This window comes from Falco rusticolus, chromosome 2, assembly GCF_015220075.1.
Source record: "Falco rusticolus isolate bFalRus1 chromosome 2, bFalRus1.pri, whole genome shotgun sequence".
Taxonomy (NCBI): domain Eukaryota; kingdom Metazoa; phylum Chordata; class Aves; order Falconiformes; family Falconidae; genus Falco; species Falco rusticolus.
This window is the reverse complement of record NC_051188.1, coordinates 57,981,211-57,997,039: the sequence shown is the minus strand read 5'-3', so window position 1 is coordinate 57,997,039 and position 15,829 is coordinate 57,981,211. Positions and strand designations below refer to the sequence as shown.

The window sequence follows — 15,829 nt, the reverse complement described above, 5'->3', positions numbered from 1 at the left end:
CAAGGGTGTCTTGACTCCGGTTCCTCCTACCGGTGTATCCATTTCCTTACAGCGATCCCGCTGCGCGGAGTCCCAGCGCTTTGCTAAAAGCAGCACCTCAGCTGGGAAGTGGGAACCTGCCTGAGAAGGGGGAAAGAGGCGGCCGCTTGGCACGCTGCCGGCTGTAAACCCTCGGCACCCGCCTCGGCCTACAGCCGAAACCCCTCCGCAGAGCGGCCGGTGGCGTTTATACACGATGGTTTGTAACAGCACTCGAACCGCCAGGTTGTGCGGCCCGAGGCTGCGCTGCTTGCTGGGCGCCCGGCACGGCCCCGACCGCAGGCCCCGACCGCAGGCCCCGCGCTGCGGCTGTGCCTTTTGCTGCCGCTGTTCTGGGGGCGGCCCTTCCCGGGCAGCGCGGCCGCCGCACCGCCTGCAGCCGCTGCTGCCGCGGGCCGCCCAGCTCCGCGCCCAGTCGCCGCCCCGCCGCACGGCGCTGCCGCCCTCTCGCACCCGGGACAGCTCGGGCCAACAACCCCGGCTCACCCCCGCCGGCCCCGGCCCACGGGGGAGGGAGGGAGGGCGGGCAGGCCCCGCCCCGCCCCGCGCCGGCCCCGCGCCGGCCCCGCCCCGCCGCCTACTCCCCAGAGAGGCGCCCCAGGACGGGCAGAAGGAGGCGGCTGCCGGCGGGAGCGGGGGCGCGGAGGCACCGAGACACCCGGCAGCGCTGGCGAGTGAGTGTCGCGACCGGCCGCGGGGCACGCGGGCTAGGGCGGGGCGGGGCAGAGCGGAGCGGAGCGGGCCGGCCCCGCCCCTCCCCTCGCCGCCACGTGACGCGGTGGCCCCGCGCGGTTCGAGCGGCCGGTCCGCCTCCGTGCGCGTGTCCCGGCCCGTTCCCCCCCCCCCGCTTCCGGTAGCGCCGCCGCGGAGCCTCCTGGTGGCCGGGGAGCCGCGGGCGGCGGCGCGTCCCCGCGGCGGCCGCTGGGCCCAGGCGCTGCCCGGCCGCTGCCAGCGGCGGCGAATGAGCCCTGCCGGCTCTGCGGCGGGAGGAGGGGGCCTGCCGGCAGCGGCGGAGGGCGCCGCGCAGCGCTGGCCCTGTGAGAGCTGCGAGCGGCTCGGCGCCCTCCGCCGCCGGCTGGGGGCTGCCCCGCTGGGCCCTGCGCGGTCCTGCCCGCCGCGGGGGCCCGGGTTCCGGCGGCGTGTCCGGGGCTGCTCGGTTGCGGCCAGGCGCCGGCCTCGGTAACAGGACGTGTCCCGGGGCCGCCGTCCCTACCTCCGCGCCCGGGGCCGTACTGGCGGGCCGAGGCGGGGGACCCTGGCGCGGTGCTCAGGTGTGCTTGGCGTGTTGGGACACGAGTGTTCGCCGCTCTTTTTATCGTCAGGGCTTTACCTTGCAAGGGTTGGTGTGGGCTGGAGAAACAAGTGACCAGAGGACAGAAAGCAAACGCTCCGGGTATCACGGACGGAGAGAAGCGTGGGCAGTTAATGCTTCCAAGATAATGCCTCGGAGCATTTTTCTTTGCCTGCGTTGCTTGGACTGCATAGGGGTTTTTTTATCTTTTTTTTTTTTTTTATCCTCCTAAGGGTTTAGTTCCACTGTATTTTCATTTCTTGCTTTTTCAGGGTCCCCTTCCATTTTAGACTTATGTAAACCTTTTGCTTTTGACATAAGGTTCGTTTATCTGTTAACTCCAGACAATTAATTTCCTCATTTTTTGCTTCAGGGCTTTTTAATTTGCTACCTCTGTAATTTTTGCCATGCTTTAAAAATACCGAGGTGGGAACTTATGTAGAGCTTAATGTACAGAGGCACAAATATAAATATCACCACGACCACCTTGTTTCATGTAGAATAGCGGAGAATGGACTTGTTTTATATACTCTCTAGTTTAAGCAAGCAGTCAACCTGGAAAAGCAATTTCTTGGTAATTAAAATTGTTCATTGCGTGACATAGGCCATTAAGAGAAGCTTTAAATTTCGCATGTCAGAATGAAAAATGGGCATATTTCCATCTTGCTTCTCACTTCCCCCTGAGAAAAGCCTTATATACACATTCTCTGTTTTAAAAGTGTATATATCCTCAGGTAGCACTCATCTGCTGCCCTTGTTTCATCGTAGCTGTCAAAGTCATGTGGAAACTAACACGTCTTGTTACCAAAGTGTATTACAGCATTCTGCTGCCATCGGGAAATAAAAGCTAAACAGAAGAGATGTCTCTGTTACTGTCTCAAAACCTGAATTGTCAAGGCTGTTACACGTCTAAAAAAGTGGCCTTCCCATACATTGCTAATGTTTAAAATCCGCACCATATTGCTGACAAATACTACCTGCTTAATACATGTGTCGTACTTCTTTTTGCTTGGGTTCTTGCAGCCTGTTTGCTCCTACTTTCCAAATTACTGTGCTGTACTGCATCAGCTTTGCAAGTTTCTTTGAGCTTGTTTATGAGTTTGTTTTGAGACCATTGGAATATTGAGCAAAGCTTTGCTCAGTCGCTGAAGAGAGTGTCATGTTGCTGATAATCTGTCATGTCATCTGCTCCTTAAATTTTTTCTTCCGGCAACTTCTTTATATGTGTGATCAGAGGGGTTTTGCTGATCATTTTCTCATATCAATTCGGGGTCGAAACATTGCTTTGAATGCTTTATTTACTGCACTGTCTGCTTTTTATCCTTTAGAAAGGATCATCATGTCAGTTCATGCTTTCCTTTAGGTAATTTTGATGTGGAAAGCTAGGTGCCTCCAAAGAATACAGAGCAGAAACCAGGCACAGGCCATCCTACTGTCTCTCCCACCCACTGTTACAGTGAGCACAGCCTCTTCGCTTGAAAAAGTGTTGTCTAGTGTTGGCTTTAGCCCTGTTCTGAGGGGTAGGCAGGGCTAGGTGACCTTCAAAGGTCCCTTCCAACCAACGCTTCTCCAACTGTCTGTATGTTTTCGTAACTCCCAACGGTAACCCAACTACCTACTTCAAAAGAAATTTCCTTTAGAAAATTACTTTCATCTGACTGCTGGTGGAACCACGATTTTTGCCTGTTCTGTTCGTATGGTTGCATTTGTTTTTCTTGGGGAGCTTTGGGGAACTGAAGTTACATGACTGCCTGATATACGTTTTGAATTTGTGAATGTAGGTACAGCAGGCACAAAGGTGCAGTCATGAAGGTATTGTGAAGTGAAATAAGCAAATAATAAATTCCAGGGGTATGCTGTGGCATTTGCCTTCTGCTAGGAGCTCTGGTACACTCATACTCTGATGGATTAGCCAAATTATTTTTCTGTGTACTCATAAGCAGCATTAATAGTTACATTCATAGCAAAAAATACTCTATTCCTGTTAAGTCTTGCAGTATGCTTCTCATGCTTTAAAAGCATAGGCTCTTTGAACTTGAACCTGGCCAAATAATTTTCATAGCTCTGTTGATTAAAGTAGAACTGAATGTGAAACTTGCATGACATTTTAAGGGTCATGAACTGTTTAAGCAGAGAACACATGCCATGATAAGATGCATTTTTATATGAACTGATGTTATCTTTTTTTTCCCCGTCTTTAAAGATATTTTTTTGCTGCTTTCTGACAGAGGCTGAGTACTACATAGATAATTTAATACGAGACAGGGGAAAAGTGTGGATGTAGTCATGTCATTGAGTTTGCAAATTAATACCTTTTTCACTGTCTCTCTAAAGTGTATGCTTAACACCTCTTTTCTTCAAAAATGGAACTGTTCAAGCAGTAGTAAATCACTGTTCTTAAATCAAAATCTGTAGCTGTTTAGAATTTTCTGCTCTTTTTCACTCCAAAAGTTTAATTACATTTTACAGACCATGTCAGATACAGTTCTTTTCCTCACTTCCAAAAACCAATTAATGCTAAAGAAGGACAGACTATACCAGGATAATATAACACTCTATTGATTTACCATTACAGTGTTTTTCAAGAATGCCCTTTACATTAAGATTTTCGGCCGTTGTGATTTCTTCAGGTGTGTCAGCTATTTGCTCTTAACATCTTGAGAAAACATAATGAATATCACTTTAACTCCTGATTTCTCTGTATTACAAGAGACCTTTTTTTTTCTTTGGAATTTCCCACATAACCACCTCTCTGCAGTGTTTTTGACTAAATGCTCATGTTCTTCACTAACAGCCAGAGTTAACATCATATTGCTGACATTCTGACAGAAGTTCTTGGCCATAGAATTGTTTTTTCTCATCCCTTCTCTGAAGCGTTGCCTTTTGCCAGTGCTGTGTGTTGCCGCTGTAACTGTGAGGGAGATCATGCCACCTGTGCTAGGCTTCAGTTGTGTGAGAGTGGCTGTATTAGCACATATTTAAATTGCAGTATTGTCCTATCAAATAATACCAGAGTATTTACAAGTCTGTTTTTCTTCTATCCCTCCACTCATTTTGTCTAGTCTGATACGGTCCCACAACTTTTATCACAGTAGAACTCAAGCTGGAAGGGACCTCGGGAGTCTCTAGTCCAACCTCCTTATTGAACAGAGGGTCACCTGTGTGGGCAGAGCAGGCTGCTGAGGGCTTTATCTGGTGTGTCTTGAAAACCTTCAGGGGCAACACCTACACAACCCCTCTGGGCAGCTTGCTTTAATATTTGCATCATGAACACCCTTTTCCTTGACTCAGGTCGAGGCCTCTCCTATTTTGGTTTATACCTCTCATTTCTCCAGCTCCCACGTGCACCGCTATGAAGAGCCTAGCTGCATTTTCTGGATAACTTCCTCATAGGTATGGGAAGGCTGCTATTAGGTCACCCCAAAGCCACCTCCTCTCAAGTCGAACCGGCCCAGTTTACTGAGCTGCTTTTGACAGAGCAGGTGCTCCTGCCCTGCGACCATCTGAACTCACTGCAGTTTATCAGGATCTTCCTTGTACTGTGGGGCCCAAAGCTGGATGCAGGATTGTAGGTGTGGTCCAATGAGCGTCAAATAAAAGGCAACCCTCGCTTCCCTCCATCTGCTGGTTGTGCTCCCGTTAGCACAGCGCAGGGTGCTCACCACCTTTGCTGCTTGCTTTTTTCAGCAAGGTGCATTCGTGAGCCTTAAGGAAAGGGTTAGTAGGGTAAGTCGTTGAGATGTCGGAGGAAACATGGATTGCACCAGTATAATCTTCACTGCCGTACTGCACTTTTTGCTGAGTCTTGGCTCTCCAACAGCAGCGAGGGTTGTAGCTTTCCTGTTAGTGAGGAAGGAGACACAGATGTTAATTTCTCATCACAGGTCTAAAACTCTGTTACTTCTGTTTTCCACAAGTCTCAGGAATACTTGTTGGCTTTCTGTTGCTTTCTGGTAACAGTATCATGGACAGGTTGAAAAGCGTTTTGGAATGGTAACCTAAGAGACTTCTCCAAAATATTTTTTGTGGCTGATATGGACTTAATCTTCCATAGTTTTTCTCTTGTATCTCTCCATATCCTGGGTATCAACCTGTACCTCTGCTGCTGCCTTCTGCATCACGGGGACTAAAAGTTGCCTACATATCTAATGAAATATGTCATTTAATATGTTTTGTCTTCTGGTAGGCAGACCAGTTTGTGTACAGGACTTTGAATAATTAAGGTTTTAGTGTTTCTACTGACACAGTACTGATCGGAGTTGAGGGCTTCTACCTCACCACGGCCCCCCTTTTTCATCTACTACTTCAGGTGACAGACTTGCATTTGAAATGTGAGTTTCACGTATAGCTGGTGGCGAGAGATTCAGCTCGCATTTCTTTACATCAACTGCTGAAGCCTGAACGACCATCCTAGATTCCAAACTTTAGGAAATTAAAGTTAAATGAGGTGAAAGCTACCCTCTGGCTCCTAAGAAGCTATTAATAGCATTCTTTCTGGATTCTTTTACATTAAACACAAGTCTGTGTTGTTTAATTGCGTATTAAACAGGCTACAGTATGGATACTGAATTTTAGCACTAAAACCAGTACATGATTTTAATTATGTCTATGTATTCTATCCACTGCTAGTTCTGTAAATAACAGTTTTCTTGTTGCTTGGATCTCAGAATGTGTGAATTTCTCTAGAAATCAAAGGTAACATGTTAGATTATTTCCCATTGGGGAATATCCCACAGTCCACATATACAGTAATACAGAAAGCTAGAAGGAAAATAGAAATAAACCAATTTTCTTCAAAACATTGCTGAGAAAAATGATATTGGAAGTGAGACTGTAAGGAGTGAGTGAGAAGTAAGGGTCTCATCTTGGTTTTGTGTTGGAAGAATGGTGATTGTGGTGGTTTTGGATGACGTTTAGACCTAGTGATGAACAAGGGATTCCTGTTAGTTATGAGAGTAAGACCATGACAGAATTACATTAGCTAATAACTTCATTAGAAGAAATTATTAGTTGTTTTGGTGTAGCAGGAGGTGGTAGGTTGATAGGCCAAAGTACATAAAGGACTCCACTTGGAGCTGTAATCCACTTAACTAGTGGAGGTGTTTTTTTATTTTTTAACTGTTCTAATTCTTTTTTTTAGCTTTGTCTTTTTAAAGTTATTTTAAGTAATTGCATGACCCACAATTCACTGTGGATGCTGGAATAAAACATTTCAGATGCTGATAGCACTTAGTGTGTGCTTCACAATTGAAGGGAAGCGTTCAAGGCTGTTTAATCATTGTTGTAACATCTGTAGTTGCAATTCCTAAACTAGAAGTTACAAAATAACTGGTATCGCAGGAAAGCAAACTTGCAGGCTCAAAAAAGAGGTTTGCAATTCCAGAAGTGCAATTGGAAGAAGTTGCCCAGTAAAGTAACTGGTTCTGTGTCGATATCTTTACAGGTGTCCAGTGAAGGGATATTGGCCCCTTATTTGTGATCTCCCTGACTTTAGCTTGGAAGATCCAGTGTAGTTGCTCTTCCCCATGCAGTCCATCTCCGAGCTGCTAGGATCCAGCCTTCTATTTGTCCTCCCGAGTAACTCCTGCCCCTCTTTTGTGATGACGTTTTTCTGGCTTCTGTTTTTTATTTATTTTCCTGTGCTCAAGGGCTTACAGGGCTGTACCCTGGCAATATGTGGAATGAATGCCAAACTGTGCTCTCTTGTACGGATTTACCCAACCCGGCTCACCTGGACTGAGAAGAAGTTGTTCTGCAGCGGGACAACAGGTTCTTGTCAGTGTTTCAGTCTGGGGAAAAATGGGTATCCTTCATAGGTTTTGTGAAAAGCTTGTGGAAAAGGAAGAGAAATATTAGTAGGCTAGAGAAGGAGATTAGTAACATAAGCATCCATAGTAACAAACTGAGGAGAAAATTACTGGATTCGATTTTTTTATTATTGAAATTGAATCTAATCTCACAATAGGACGTGATCAGATATGACCTTCTATCAGAATATGTGGGTGGAAAAATTGGGAGCAACTGAAGAAGAGCTTTAAGCAATAGCAGTTGGAAACAGGTGATCAGATAAAGGATGAAGAACAAAAATATTACTTGCCATGATTGTCGGCTGGGGTGTGATGGTCTTGGATTTATAGGGAGGAGGAGAAGGAGGATACAGGCATTAGGTTCCCTTATGCTCCTGACTGCATGCCTGCACAGGTGCTCAAGGAAGATTGTGATTTGAAGAACAACTTAAGCCTAAACTTATTGTGGGCAAAGGAATAACTCTAAGGAGGATGCAACAAGCCTACAGAGGTTAGAAAAGTGAAGGGAAAAGATTACTAGAGATTACTAGGTGGAAAATTAATCTTGGAGTTAACGTCAACGTTTAAGTATGTTCAAGAGTGTATATCAATTCCTATTGATTTTCTTTGGGGCTATATTTTAGTGAAACCATCAAAACTTAGATTTTTCTGTAGAATAAGTGAGAATCTGAGCTCAGTGTTGCGTAGTATTTTCACTGAAAGGGGACGGAGTACAGCACATGTATGGAGTGTGGCAACGTATACTTTGAAGCAGTGCTTTAAAACTACATCACTTAGCGCAGCGCTGAGTGCTGCTTTGTCTTGTGTTGCCTGTGAGATGTGGAGGTACTGTTTGGTAAGTATTACGTTGGGATGTGGGCACAGGAGAATAAATTAAATTTAGATGGGATTGTGCAGGACTGAGCCTGCGCTATATTAGGAAAACATATAAATAACTGAGAAACTATATGAATGAGAGAAATGTTTCGATGCAATTTATGGAGTGGGGGCCCAGGCTTAATTTTGCCTTGGCTGAAAATTGCATAGGGAATAAATCCCAGCAGGACACTTACCATACACATACACGTTTCACACATCAAACCACTAACCTGCTGCAAGGCTGCAGTGCTTGCTGTGATGTAGTTCAAATATACTGACTATGAAAACTTTGAGGATATGAATCCAGCCAAATCTTAGCAAAGCTTTCTGAAGCTCGTTTCAAACATGAAAAGCAATACAAAGTTATACACTTAGGAACTTTATCTGGTTGGGAAGAGTGTGTTTGGGGAAGGTGATACAAAGGGGTCAGAAGGAAGAATCTTTGCCTTCTGCCAGCTCTGCAGTAGAAACCTGCTCTCTTAACTGTTTTCTCTAACAGGAGTCAAATTTAAGAGAGAATGAGCATAAAAGAAAATCAACATTTAAGAAATTGACATTATATTTTAGGTTAATGATTTCTTTCCTTTGATTAAACTGCCCTAAGGCAGTGGGCCTTATTTCCTGATGGTGGTTCCAGACATAATAAATTTCTCAGTAATGTGGTTATTCATGTAGTTATGTGAATCTTCAGGAAACCTGCTTAACAGAAACAAAACATCCTAGAGAAGCAAACAGGTGAGCAGAGAGAGAAAAGTTGTGTTTTTTCATCTTTCTATATGAGGCTTCTTAATGAGATATACTGGCAGGCTATTTTTTCCTCTCCCTTCTATTCTTGTTTATATTTACCTTTGTGTACCTTGTCAAAATATCAAGGAATTTAGGTCAAATTATATCTGGATCCATCTGCTCATCTAATCTGTTCTTTTAGTGCTAGTAGTTACTATAGCTTTTAATTAAGTATACCTAATGACAGTTTACTACATTAATGGGTGGCATCAAGTATCTTTGATTTTGTACACAATGAATTTACTAACCCAGGGAAGGTTGTTTTTTTCCCTAATTTCTGTATATCAAAACAATTATTCAATCTCTTTAATTTGTCAAATTGTAGTCATATTCTTATCTGTAAGTCCCATTAAATTGTTGCTTTAGGTGGAAACTCAACTAAGATCTATAATTCAGCAGCCTTTAGCAGAGGTTTATTGTTATCACAATCATGTTATGAATATAGGAAATGTGTATTCATTGACATGATCAATTGCAGTTTTGAATCTTGTTAATTATAGTTATTCTTTTGATAGAAGAACATTGTGCTGTAAATTTTATGACAGGCAAAAAATGGTCCACAATTGACCTTTCAGTTTTAGGTTCATCAAATATGTTTTAATTTTTATTGGGTTTTGTGGTTGACCATCAATGTTGATGTAACCTGATTGTAAGTGTGGTCTGCAGAGTGGTGCAGCAGACATGTGACCTGATAGGTATGATACTAGAAGGAAGGAGGAGGTGATACTGCCTTTAGGCTAATTTGTCTTTCATGACCTTGCCAAATCAGGTAATTTGGTTTCACATCAGACAAGTAAAAAATGAACCTGTTGGACTAATTTTTGAGATTATATATGGGATAGATTATTTCTTTGACATTCCCCCCCACCCCTCTCCATTTCTCTGTGCTGGCCCATGAGGCCCGGTCAGCCCACCTACATTATCAGCTGGATTTTTACTTTAGGTAGTAGTGATGCTTTGGGAGTGTGTTTAGGGAAAAGTGTTAGGAAATATTTTCAGTGACAGTGGAGCAGACAGCCTTAAGATTAATTAATTATCCAATTAGTTATCAATTAATTAAAATACTGTTAGCCTTAATTATTGTCTCTTAGCAGGAATAAATTCCCTAAGTAATCTTATACTTTTATGATCTGTAAAAACTCCACAGTGTTAACCACATGCACAAATTTAGTGTTTACTTAGACCGCTCTTCTCGGATCCCAGCTCTGATTATTTCTGTGTTGTGGGCAGAGTTGCTGCAGATGTAACCTTTGTCTGAGGTACCATGACATAATCACTTAACTATCTTTCCAAGAAACATGTATTAGCTTACATTGTTCTTTTTGATAAACCTATGGCATTGCTCTGGATTATACCTGTATGCGTGTATGTGTAACGATTGACCTGTGAAGCTCTGGTGAGATCACATGCGCTGAAAACAGTCTGTGAGCAAATGCGTGTGCAAGATTGTTTCCTGTATGTCTAGAAAAATAGCAATATAACTTGCCTAAAGTTGCAACATTGACAGCTTGAAGGAAAACTGTGTGAGAGTATAGATTTTCAGTTATTCTGTATCAAAGTGATTTATCTTACCAGTTTGCTATCAATAGAACAAATAAAGCATATGTCTATAAATAAAATGTAATTTATATTCTAAAAATCTGTAATAAATAGCAATGATTTCAGAACTACTTGGGATTAAAATGTCTTATATCTGTGATCTGAAGACAGTGTTTGAGAAGAAAAATAGACAAAGCCAAGAGGCTTGTTTTATGGATTCAGATTTATAGCTGCCTTTACATACAGTACACAAACCAGGATGGCTATCTTAGAAACCCTGAAGGGCACAAGTGTGTGTAGCTTTCTACCTAAGAAGCAGAAGCTTCAGCAAGGGAATGGTAGCAGTGAGCTGTGCAGCTATTCTTGAGGCGGTGGCGGTACAGTCCTAGGTTGTTCCCGCACTTGCTTTCTTTCAGTGCTTTTATCGGCCGAAGATGTACAGCTGGCCTGGCACTGCTCTGCCTTTTAGACAGACATGCCTTGTGTGTGTCAGATACAGCCAAAGCCAGTGTCAGGGCTAACAGCTGTCTTGGACTGTGCCATCTCCTAGAAAGCAGAAAGATTCATGCCTTCTGTCCCAGGGGCTCTTACCCACTTCTCTTAGGAGCATTTGGTCTTGTTTGGCCTTTTGAAGCTGGATCACCATGCAGAAAGCAATGCAAGACTCATTGTGTCAGAGCGTGTTCAGTGTAGTGCCTCAGGATTATATCCCTGAGTGTATCTGGGGGCAGCTGTCTGGAGTGGGAGTGGGTTGGAATCCAACGTTTCATTCTGTCTTTTCAGGGTTATTGATCTTTGGGGAAATAGACCTCAAAAATCAATAACTGCATAACGTACCATCTATAAACATGCAGGGAGTGGGATCTAGAAATCTTCTTGAGTTAGTGGGAGTCTAATGACTGGACCACAGAATCAGTTCATCACAGTCTCCATGAGTCTAGCGCTCCTTTCCATGCATAGCGTATGAACCAATAAAGAGCCTTTTATTTTTACTTTTTAAAGAAGAGCTGCGATTGTTTCATGCAGTTCCTTGGCAAAAGGCGAGTTTGGCAGTAGTACTGATACTTCTGATAGAGGTTTGACTGACTTGCAGTTGAGGATAGTCAGTAATAAAGGACTCCCAGCCTTCCTGGATGGTCTAGGTTCTTCCTAGGCACTGTGCTTACCTTTCCTAGTGTCTGTCTTTGGAATTTAAGCTTGTTGGGCCTTCTGTCCTGGTAGATGTAGAAATGAGCTTACAGTCTCTATTTTTCTGTTACAATATGATTTCATGTACTTAAAGGCACGGCCCTGTTTTCTCTAAAATAAGTGAATACAGTACAGTCTCTCTGTTCTTCCCTCCCCTCCCTCCCTCTATAGGCTGTGGTTTCCTGACCGGTGATTGTCCCCTCTCTGCTCAGCTGACCAGATTTCTCTAGAAGTGTGGTGCTCAAAGCTGGATATACTACTCAGTTTGTGACCAGAACAGAGCAGGAGATGATGTTCACATGTCGTACCATGCAGTAGTTTGTACATAAACATTTGGATATTTTTTTCCAACAGTACCTCGTTGTTGACTCATGTTGAGTTCATGATTGCTGTGACTGCCAAATCTCATTCTGCAGAACTGCTGCTATGTTAATCTTTCCCCAGATTTTGTTTATATAGTTGATTATTCCTGGCTAATCTTAGAACTCTGCACTGGCTGTACTTGAACAGCTGCTGCAGAGCAGAGGTTGTGCAGGGGCTTGCAACTGTCTCGTTAGCCTTGTCCACAGCCTTTTGCATTGTGATACTACCTGCATCTTTTGCATCTTTTGAGTATTTTCATTACCAGCATTTCCCTGCTACTGGAATGAATATAACAAATTTTGTACATATATCCAGTTTGAGATGAGCCTCTGGTAAATATTAAATAGTCTTTCTAAACAGTCTTTTACCTACATACCAACAGTTCTTGTTAAATCATGGTTTTCTAGCTTGCTTGTGGGAATACGAGCAACAATGTCAAAAGTTCTACCAAGATCAAGGTAACTAGTATAGATCAAGATAAATGATTGCTTTTCAGCACCTGCACATCTTGTCAGAAACGACTTCTGTGTGTATTCTAAATACTAGGTTTTATTACTATAAGGTCTGCATCCCTTCTTTCTTCCACAGCAACTGACATTGGAAAAGGTGCTCAACCTCTTCCACAGAGCGCAGGTCGGGCAGGAGATGTCAGGCTGCTCTGCTGAGCAGCTCTAGACAAACCTTTTTGACCTCTGTTTTACTTTACTAGTTGTACTTCTGCTCCTGTTCATGTGCAGTTTAAGCACATTCTGATTCAGTGACCACTGAATGCTTCTATCTTTTGGGAGAAAATGGGAGAAAGACCATTTAATAACTGTTGTGTGGGGTTTTTTTTATTTTTACCTTTTAAAAAGGGATGAGGAGCTAGGGAGTCCTAAAATAATTGACACTTTGTTTTACAGAAAACTTCTGGCATTTGTTTTAATTTTTTTGTTGTTTGTTTTTGTTGTTGTTGTTCTGAAATGCTGAAGAAGGTGGAGAGAATAAGTGGTGGTGTTATACTACATAAATCATGCATGTAAAACCTGTCTAACTGTTAGCCCACCAGTCTTAGGCAGTTTCTTTTAAAAATTATTTGTTTATGTTAACATCTGTTTAAATCAAGCAATTAGGAGAAGAGCTACTTTTTATTAATGACTCAGCATCCCTCTTCTCAGGCTTCAGCTTTCTTTCTGTTTTCTATTACTTTTTTTTTTTTTCTTTATATGGGGTTATGTTACTTGATAGCAGTATTCAAGGTTGTGTTGCTTGCCTGTATTCCTTTTAGGTGATTTTATCTTCTGTCATCAAAAAGCTGCCCCCACAAATCAGTTGAGACATAGTAAGTGCCTTGCTGGAGCACACTCCTCCAAACATTAGCTACGGATCCTAGGCATGTGTTCACCTGAAAATAATTCCTGTATCAGTCTTAGCCTTTCTGTCCCAGCTTTAAAATCCACAATGGTTTCACTAAAACCTGAAAACTCATACCAATGGAAGTCCCTATATCTTACTGAAAAAATACTGAAAGACAATACGACTTTTGGAAAGTCTGCTGTGGAAAACTCAAGCATAATTAGTGGAAGGAAAGTGTCAGTCTGAATGTGTTTTTACGAAATGAATTACAGATATCTTGACCACATCTTCCTCTGTTTTCTGATACAGAATTTTCTTCCAAAATTGAGACTTCAGAATCTTTTGATTCTGAAGTATTGCATTCATTTGTTATAATACAGTATTCTCAATCTTTGTTGCATAACAAGCTCATGAGTCTTCTTTCAAAAGTTAGGATTCTTTCACTAATTTATTTGAAAAGCTGTATTAAAAAAAAAACAAACAACAACAACAAAAAACCAAAGCACAACTTAAATCTTATACCAGTTGATCTAACTGCCTGCTGTAATTCAGTTTGAGTTTTGAAGTAAACATCAAAAGCTGAGAAAGCTTTCATTCTCTTATGCCCATTATCTAAAGTTTAAAGCAAGTATATACAAGTACTTTCTCATTACTTTAATGAAATACAGGGTCACCAATTCTGACTGCATTTTCCATGAATTGATCAATTTTTTTATTGGCTTAGTCTTGCTGATAGAGTGGAAAGAAGGAGAGACAGACAATAATTAAATCTTCTTTGATATTCAACTTTTTATTTAGTGTCTTGGAGCTCCAAACAATAGTCAATCAAAATCACTGCCCTCTGTATATTCTTGGTGGAACCGTCATAATAACAAACTAATACAGCCCTAGACTGGACTGAAAAGCAGTGATTAGGCAGTACAAAAATTGATTGCAATTAGCTAAATTCTGATGTAGCGGAAGTCACCAGTGAAAGCCTTTTTGCAAAACAGGTATAGGATCTAGCTTGCTCAAAATACAGAGATACAGCAGAGTTTTCACTTTGATTCAGGCCTTTTTTGACCTTGACTGAGGGATGAAGGCTTTTAGACACCTTGAGTTTCATATTTAAAATGACCTGTCATGGTCAGTTAGCTGATAATGTATCAATTAACCACAAATTGTCTGTGTGCATTGCTTCCCATAATTGTCTATAGTTTCACTTCTTTTGAAGTATTACTGCCCTAAAATCAAAGCACCTGCATATACAATTGCTGAGCATTTTAGAAATATACGGCGTTATTCTGGTGACACCAGGTGTTGAAAGTAAAAAATGTAATGCATTATGTATTCAGAAGCATGCCTTTATTAATTGGTAGTTGTTGTGTTGTAAACAGTGAACTAGTGAAGGCTTGTAGTTTGATAATTTGAGTTACTTACTTTAAAAGAAATGTTCACTTGCTGAAAATCAGAAGTGATTTGTTCATTACCTGTCTTTTTAAGCCATATCAAAAAGCCAAATTAAATGCTTTTACAGTTTCTTTTCTTTCTGTGTCTTAAGTAATGCACTGTTTCTTGATTTACATCTAGTGTAACTCTGATTATATTATTTGATTTTTCTTTAGTTGTTTAGCATTACTGAAGAATGCAGAAGTAAAATTAACTGAGATTTCCAAATGTCCCTAGATACTTTTTGTCAAATCTGAGTGAAACAGGTTTCGGAATAATAACATATTCCTGTATTTGGGGACTGGCAGTTACCAGGGACCAGGGACTGTTGTACTGCATGATGGGGGGGGGGGGGGAGGGAGGCGGCAGTGATGTTGGGAAGGCAGTGATAGATCTCAGTTTTCCATTGCAAAATGTATTTGATGCGATGGTGTACATCTGTTCACACAGTACTACTTTAAACTCACAGACCGTAGCTGCTGTGAGCCAAGACCTTTCAGTGGAAGCAGTCTGTCTTTAAAGCGTGGTACTGACTTCTCCGTGATATTTAGTGAGGGCTCTTCTCTTTAGTTGTGGCATAAAAATAAATTATAAGTGGTGGTTATAAATTTACTTTAAATTAGGAGGAAAGTTGCTAAACAAGAACAGCAGTTGGGGTTATATTATATATCAGTTTGTGCTGAGAGGAGGAATGTGTTGAAAATGTCTGTTGATCCCAGTGGAAGAAGAAACTTTTCACTTAGGATAGAGAAGTCTTAGAACTTGCTCTTCCTGTCCTACTCATCCTGTTCATTGACACTGAAATTGGAAAAAGTAAAGCATAAGGAAGTGAACTGGAGGATACTTTACATAGTACTGGGTATTTGGGACCTGTCTGGAAAGATGGGATCCCAATAAAGCAGAGAAATAAAATAAAGCCCGTTGCAGCAGGTATGTATTGTTTTCTCATTTCAGAGCAAACCCTGGAGAAGGGCGAATGTAGTGTTTCCATTGTCACTTCTCATGACCCACGGTACAGGCAGCAGATACTAGTTTGGCAGTAACCCTGTTCCCGCTGAGATCGGTGCGTCCCCTTTGGTCTGCTCTTACTACTAATGTAGCCACTCTAGCCATGCTCTTTTCTCATAATTCTGTCTCATGTTTGAGGTGTGGGAGGAGGTGGTTGTGGGGAGATACTGAAGCTAGTTGGCAGATA

At 42.4% G+C, this 15,829-nt stretch overlaps 1 protein-coding gene across 2 annotated transcripts in view; it reads left to right on the top strand.

Moving 5' to 3' along the window:
- Positions 1-625: 625 nt before the first annotated feature.
- Positions 626-15,829, top strand: part of GGACT (gamma-glutamylamine cyclotransferase) — a 31,046-nt gene continuing 15,842 nt past the window's right edge. The window contains exons 1-2 of one of the 2 annotated variants that reach the window (XM_037378106.1): positions 698-713; positions 15,589-15,697. The gene's annotated coding sequence lies outside the window, so the exon portion shown is untranslated. Of the gene's footprint in view, positions 714-15,588; positions 15,698-15,829 lie in introns of both variants that reach the window. The other variant, XM_037378107.1, reaches the window with a different exon arrangement.